The sequence below is a fragment of the Vigna unguiculata genome, chromosome 2 (assembly GCF_037176805.1).
Source record: "Vigna unguiculata cultivar grain cowpea cultivar isolate G323 ecotype 2 chromosome 2, ASM3717680v1, whole genome shotgun sequence".
Lineage (NCBI taxonomy): Eukaryota > Viridiplantae > Streptophyta > Magnoliopsida > Fabales > Fabaceae > Vigna > Vigna unguiculata.
This window is the reverse complement of record NC_140793.1, coordinates 10001-17404: the sequence shown is the minus strand read 5'-3', so window position 1 is coordinate 17404 and position 7404 is coordinate 10001.

The window sequence follows — 7404 nt, the reverse complement described above, 5'->3', positions numbered from 1 at the left end:
TGGACTTTGCTGAAGTCGTTGGAGAGGAGGAAGATATCGCGAAGTGGAGTTCTTTTAGTGGGCTCTTGGTCCCTACCCCGAAACACAATTGTTTCATAATGTTTTTTTTGTTACAAATGAGTTTCAATTTTATTTAAAAATTGCACAATTTTAACCCTAAACCCTAAACCCTAAACCCTAAACCCTAAACCCTAAACCCTAAACCCTAAACCCTAAACCCTAAACCCTAAACCCTAAACCCTAAACCCTAAACCCTAAACCCTAAACCCTAAACCCTAAACCCTAAACCCTAAACCCTAAACCCCAAACCCGAAACCCCAAACCCGAAACCCCAAACCCCAAACCCCAAACCCCAAACCCCAAACCCCAAACCCCAAACCCCAAACCCCAAACCCCAAACCCCAAACCCCAAACCCCAAACCCCAAACCCCAAACCCCAAACCCCAAACCCCAAACCCCAAACCCCAAACCCCAAACCCCAAACCCCAAACCCCAAACCCCAAACCCCAAACCCCAAACCCTAAACCCTAAACCCTAAACCCTAAACCCTAAACCCTAAACCCTAAACCCTAAACCCCAAACCCTAAACCCTAAACCCTAAAATTTTTTCCACCCAATTCACACCTACAATTTTTAACACCCCCGTGGACACCTCAAATTTTTTACACCCTTTTCAAACCTAAAATATTTTTCCACCCAATTCACACCTACAATTTTTACACTCCCTTTTCACACCTCAAATTTTTTTACACCCTTTTTGCACCTAAATTTTCTTACACCCTTTTAAAACTGAAAATATTTTTACACCCTTTTCACACCTACAATTTTTTACACCCCCGTGGACACCTCAAATTTATTTACACCCTTATCAAACCTAAAATATTTTTCCACCCAATTCACACCTACAATTTTTACACCCCATTTTCACACCTCAAATTTTTTTACACCCTTTTTGCACCTAAAATTTTCGTACACCCATTTCAAACCGAAAATATTTTTACACCCCCGTGGACACCTAAAATTTATTTACACCCTTTTCAAACCTAAAATATTTTTCCACCCAATTCACACCTACAATTTTTACAGCCCCTTTTCACACCTCAAATTTTTTTACACCCTTTTCACACCTCAAATTTTTTCCACCCAATTCACAGCTACAATTTTTACACCCGCTTTTCACACCTCAAATTTTTTACACCCTTATCACACCTAAAATTTTACACCCAATTCACACCTACAATTTTTTACACCCCTTTTGACACCTAAAATTTATTTTCACCCCTAAAATTTTTTACACCCAATTCACACCTACAATTTTTTAGACCCCCGTGGACACCTCAAATTTATTTACACCATTTTCAAAACTAAAATATTTTTCCACCCAATTCACACCTATAATTTTTCAGAAACGTTATTTTGACTCCTTTCTCTGAACTCACTTTTGACACCGGGACACGTGTCAAACGCACAGCTTGAAGAGGACACGTGTGAAAGGATCTGCTTTAATGTAATAAAAAAAGGTATAACGTTAAATTTTTTTGCAAGAATTGCACGTGCCGTGGTTAAGTGGAAGAAAAAAAATTGGGACGTTCAGAGAATGGTCGAAAACGAGATTTCGAAATGAAAAAGTTGCAGAAGAATTGGAAATAGGGTTTGAGGAAGGATAGAAAGGCTTTAAAGGGGATATGAATGTAAACGCTCACGCAGAACCGCTCAAGGGTTGACGAGAATAAAGGAGATTGCGAAATCAAATAGTTGCAGAAGAATTGGAAATAGGGTTTGAGGAAGGACAAAAAGGCGTGAAAGGGGATATGAATGTAAACGCTCACGCAGAACCGCTCAAGGGTTGACGAGAATTTGAAATCAGGGTTGCATCTACCGGAGGAAGGCGGCCAAGGAGGTTAGGGTTTGTGGTTTTGAAGAACGAAATTACGTTTTCGTTTGAAGAATCCGAGAAATTGAAGTTTGGCGAACCCCATTAGCATTTGTGCTATTCGTTGCAATTCAGGTATCGATTTAGATATGGATGTAATTTTGTTGTATATGATGTCAATTTTTTGATTGGTTGGCGGCGGTGAGAAACACTTGGGGGGATTTCTGTTTTCATTGCTGCAACATAAATCGTTCCATTTGCCTTTTAGTTATTGAATATGGCCAGTAAAGAGCATACCGAGGGCCTATTGATTGAGGATGTGAAGGTAGGTTTGGTTATGTGTTTGAAAATCCTCTGTCTATTGTGTATGTTAATGTTAATATGGTATGATGTAACACAGTTTATTGTTTACACAGATGTTTTTCCGGCATTCTTGCAAAGCCAAATATGTTGGAATTTTGAATCAAAAGTTAAGTGTGAAACAACGAGAGTCAATTGCACGCACACCATTTTGGTGGTTTATGTCGTTAAACCATTCTGTTAAGATAAGTCGCAATTTGTTACCTGTGTTATGTTATAGATGGGTTGAAAGGAGGGGTGGTTTTGCTATTGGTAGGGAAGTAGTTGAATTTAATTTGTTAGATGTTTGTTTAGGATTGGGTCTTCGGGTGTTGGGTGAAAAAATTGATATAAGTGACGATGATGAAGATAGTGACTGTAGGAAGTTATTTTCTAGTGGGAAAGTTCATGTTAAAAGGATTTATGAGTTTCTTTTGGAATATGACAATGATAGTGGTAGTATAGAATTGTTTACCAGCCTTTATATATTGTTAGGCATATCTGAGTTCTTGTTGCCAAATAGAGACGGGATCGTGTTTCCCAAAATTTTTAAGTTAGTGGATGACTTGCAAAGTATAGGTAAATACAATTGGGGCAACTTAGTCTACGACTATTTGGTTGGTAGCTTATGCAGTGCTTCAAGGGCGTTGAAGTATGAATCAAATACAAGTCACATTCATTTATTTGGATGTGTGTATATGTTGCAGGTAAAGTTTTGTTGTTTCATTTTCATGTTCAGTAATTACTTAGTAGTTGGACATTTTCTTGTGGATAATCTGTTTTTATTGTTTCAGTTGTGGTCATTTGATCATATATTTGTTTGCAACACAACGTTTAATAGCGACAAATCAAAGTTCCCACGATTGTTGCACTGGATGAAAATTAAAGTTGGTGACAAATTAGTTAAAAGTTCCTTTGATAAAGAATTGGTTAGTGTGGAGAAGTTATAATAATTTAGTTAAATACTGTTATTGAATGGTTTGTATTAAGTTTTTTTTGTTGTTCACAGGCTATTAATGAGGTTGTGGTGTGTAACGAAGAACTTGGTTATGAGTTTGTGAGAGAAGCATTCCAAACTTTTGGGACTTCCTACAACAGATCAATTGATAAGGAGAATGAAGAGCTAAAACGTCTTATAGAGAATGAAGAACGTGAGATTGCTGAATTGGAAGCTCTTTTGTCTCATTTGGAGGATATGGTTGCAAAAAAGGAAGAACATAACCGTACGGAGGGTGACGGTAAAGATGATCCGCATGATGATGGTAATGATGAGGAGGAGGTTGATGTTGGTGTTCATTACACCGTTAATGACCCTGCATCTGATGTTGAAGGTGACGATTCTGCTGGTGATGATGTTGATGTTGATGTTGGACAACAAAGCAACATGTATGACCGTATGAAGTCCCAACCTCGAAAGCGAATTAAAAGTCGTGCAATAAGGACGCCATTTGCGGGTTTTGGTAGTAGAAGGAAGACGAAGCTTATTACATTGGGTTGAATTTGTTTTGAATGTAATGGTTGCAAAGACAATCATTGTTGACTTTTATTTTGTTGTTATAGGCCAAGTTTGTGGTCATTTGTTGTGTCCTTTTGTAGTGTCTAACATTGTTTCCTTTAATTAGGCTTTAGTTGGTGAATTCTGTTGACCATAGTAATATTATTTTTGTTATGTTTGAAGCAGTTTACATTGGTGCCCACATATACTGTGTTTGGTGAGAACTGAATGAATTTATGGACTTCAGCATGTTTTAGGGATAAGGGAAATGTTCTTACGGCAAAGTCAATTACATACATTATTTGGTGTTCAAAAATTTAGGTCCAAGTTCTCAATTACTGAAGTGTAACTCCCCAGTTGTGGTTGGACAGGAAAATGTTGACATTTTAATCCAGTAATGAAGCATTATTACATTGTTTGTAAATTTAAGTTGGCTATGTTCTTAGGTCAATTAAAATAATATAAAAAAAAAGAAAATAGTACGATCTATGTATGATTCATGAGTGTACAAGGTAACGAAATTGGTTACTGCATTTAAAGAAATTGTTACAAAAAATGTAAGTGGAAGTCCCTATGTATATTCGTTTAAGTCCACATATGACTTTTTTTGTAAGTTACGTACAGGTGAACTTAATACAAAATTTGTATGACAAGTGTCCATGTATATTCGTTTAAGTCCACACATAACTTTTGTGTAACTTACTTGTACATGAACTTATTCCAAATTTTGTATGGGAAGTCACCATGTGCATTGGGTTAAGTCCAGACATAACTTTTTTGTAAGTGACTTATATTTGAAGTAAGTACAAAAATTTTCCGACAACTTCCCATCTATATTCCTTTAACTCCCCATATAACTTTGTCGTGACTTACTTATAGGTGAAGTTGTTACAATATTTGCATGACAACTTTCCATGTATAGTCCTTTAACTCCCCATATAAGTTTTTTCTAACTTATAGGTGAAGTCATTACAAAATTTGCAAGACAACTTTTCATGTATAGTCCTATAACTCCCCATATAAGTTTGTTGTAACTTGCTTAAAGGTGAAGTTTTTACCAAAATTTGCATGACAACTTTCCATGTATAGTCCCTTAACTCCCCATAAACCTTTTTTTTCGAACTTCAGTTTATGTCAACTTATTACGAAATGTGTGTGACAACTGTCCATGTTTATTCGTTTAACTCCACACGTAATTTTTGTGGAACTCAGTTATTGGTGAACACAATTTGTTGGTCAAGTTTCCATTTATAATCGTGTAAGTCAACACATAACTTTTTTGTAACTATTGCGTGAACTTATTACAAAATTTTTATGACACCACTCCATGTATATTGGTTTAAGTCGACACATAAGTTTTTTGTAACTGACATATATTCGAACTTATTTCAAAAGTTTTGTAACAACTTGCCATCTATATTCCTTTAACTGCACTCATTTCTTATTTGTAACTTACTTTTAGGTGAAGTCATTACAAAACTTGAATTACAACTTTCCATGTATAGTCCTATAACTCCCCATATAAGTTTGTTGTCACTTGCTTATAGGTGAATTTGTTACAAAATTTGCATGACAACTTTGCATGTATGGTCCCTTAACTCCCCATATACATTTATTTTGGAACTTCAATTTATGTGAACTTATTACGAATTGTGTGTCATAACTGTCCATGTTTATTCGTTTAACTCCACACGTAATTTTTGTGGAACTCAGTTATTGGTGAACAGAATTTGTTGGTCAAGTTTCCATTTATAATCGTTTAAGTCCACACATAACTTTATTGTAAGTATTAGGTGAAGTAATCACAAAATTTGTATGACAACACTCCATGTATATTGGTTTAACTCCACACATAAATTTTTTGTAACTGACTTATATTCGAACTTATTTCAAAAGTTTTGCTACAACTTCCCATGTATATTCCTTTAACTCCACTCATAACTTATTTCTAACTTACTTTTAGGTGAAGTCATTACAAAACTTGAATGACAAATTTCTATGTGTAGTCTTATAACCCCCCATATAAGTTTCTTGTAACTTGCTTATAGGTGAAGATGTTACAAAATTTTCATGACAACTTTCCATGTATAGTCCCTTAACTCCCCATATACCTTATTTTTCGAACTTCAGTTTGTCAACTTATTACGAAATGTGTGTCACAACTGTCCATGTTTATTCGTTTAACTCCACACGTAATTGTTGTGGAACTCAGTTATTGGTGAACACAATTTGTTGGTCAAGTTTCCATTTATAATCGTCTAAGTCCACATAAAACTTTTTTGTAACTATTAGGTGAAGTTATTACAAAATTTTTATGACAACACTCCATGTATATTGGTTTAACTCCAGACATACGTTTTTTGTAACTGACTTATATTCGAACTTATTTCAAAAGTTTTGTAACAACTTCCGATCTATATTCCTTCAACTCCACTCATAACTTATTTGTAACTTAGTTTTAGGTCAAGTCATTACAAAACTTGAATGACAACTTTCCATGTATATTCATTTAAGTCCCCAATTTGAAATTTTGATATTAAATATTTCCTTTTTGAATTGGTTTGAGTGTTATGGTTCTTTAATAAATGGGTTACAAAAATCCGATTACAAGTTTGTACCTATATTAGCATTAGTTCCCACTTAGGTACGTTGATTATTTTGTGGATGTTTGTACAACATTTGTAGAACAACTTGCCATGTATATTGATTACGGTCCCCACCTAAATTTGACAATATTTTGGGATTCAAATGTGGTAAAAAACCCAAAGAAGTGTGACTGATCTGGATAGATAGGAAGTTAAATCCAATAAGAGGAATCAAAATACATTTGGTGACTTCTTTTCCATATGTTGTCATGGTAACAAAATTAAACATAAGACCATGAAACTGTCACTGCAAAATATAATGACAAGGCTTTCATAAAACATAACGCTGGACAGAATAGTGGTTGTGGCAACTTCAAATATCATTCTGAACGGATGTTCCACCTGCATTACTTCCGGAGGTTTCGGCACGTTCATTGGTTGAAGGCATCCTTGACGGGTGTAAAAATTTCTTCAAGATGTTATCAATGTTCGGATCAACCGATGGATGAGGATCAATGACCGGCTTGACTGTTGCTTTCACTAGATCATCCGTTGGAGGAGAAATGTCTGGTTTGAAAATCTAGTGTCCATGGATATGAAATGTTTAGGTTTACAAACATTTAACAGATCATTATTTTAGACGTGCATATACATTTTGTTTCCTAACCTTCACAATGTTACGTAAAGTGATGTTGAGGTATGTATTTCTGTATGGAAAGGTGAAAGTGGCAACCTACCCAAAGGGAAATGACAAACAACATCAGGGACATAGGTTATGGACAAATAATATTGTCATGCAAATTGCAATGGAAGTGTTAGATCATTACACCCTGCAGGAGCAAGACAGCTCCAACCATAAGTTCTGTACCAAAGTCAGCATGATCTAGCACTTTCTTGTGCACACTAGCCCAGAGTGTGGCGCTTTGGTCCTGCAATTTTTGAGGACTTATCAATATTAACCAAACATGGTTGCATTAACGAAGGTGATGGTCGTGTTCATGTGTACCTTAATGCATATTTGCATGTCACCTAGACCATTTGGTTTGCACTCCTTGACCAGACAGGTCACAAATGGGAGTCTTGGTATCGTCTTACTACATGATAGTGGTGTT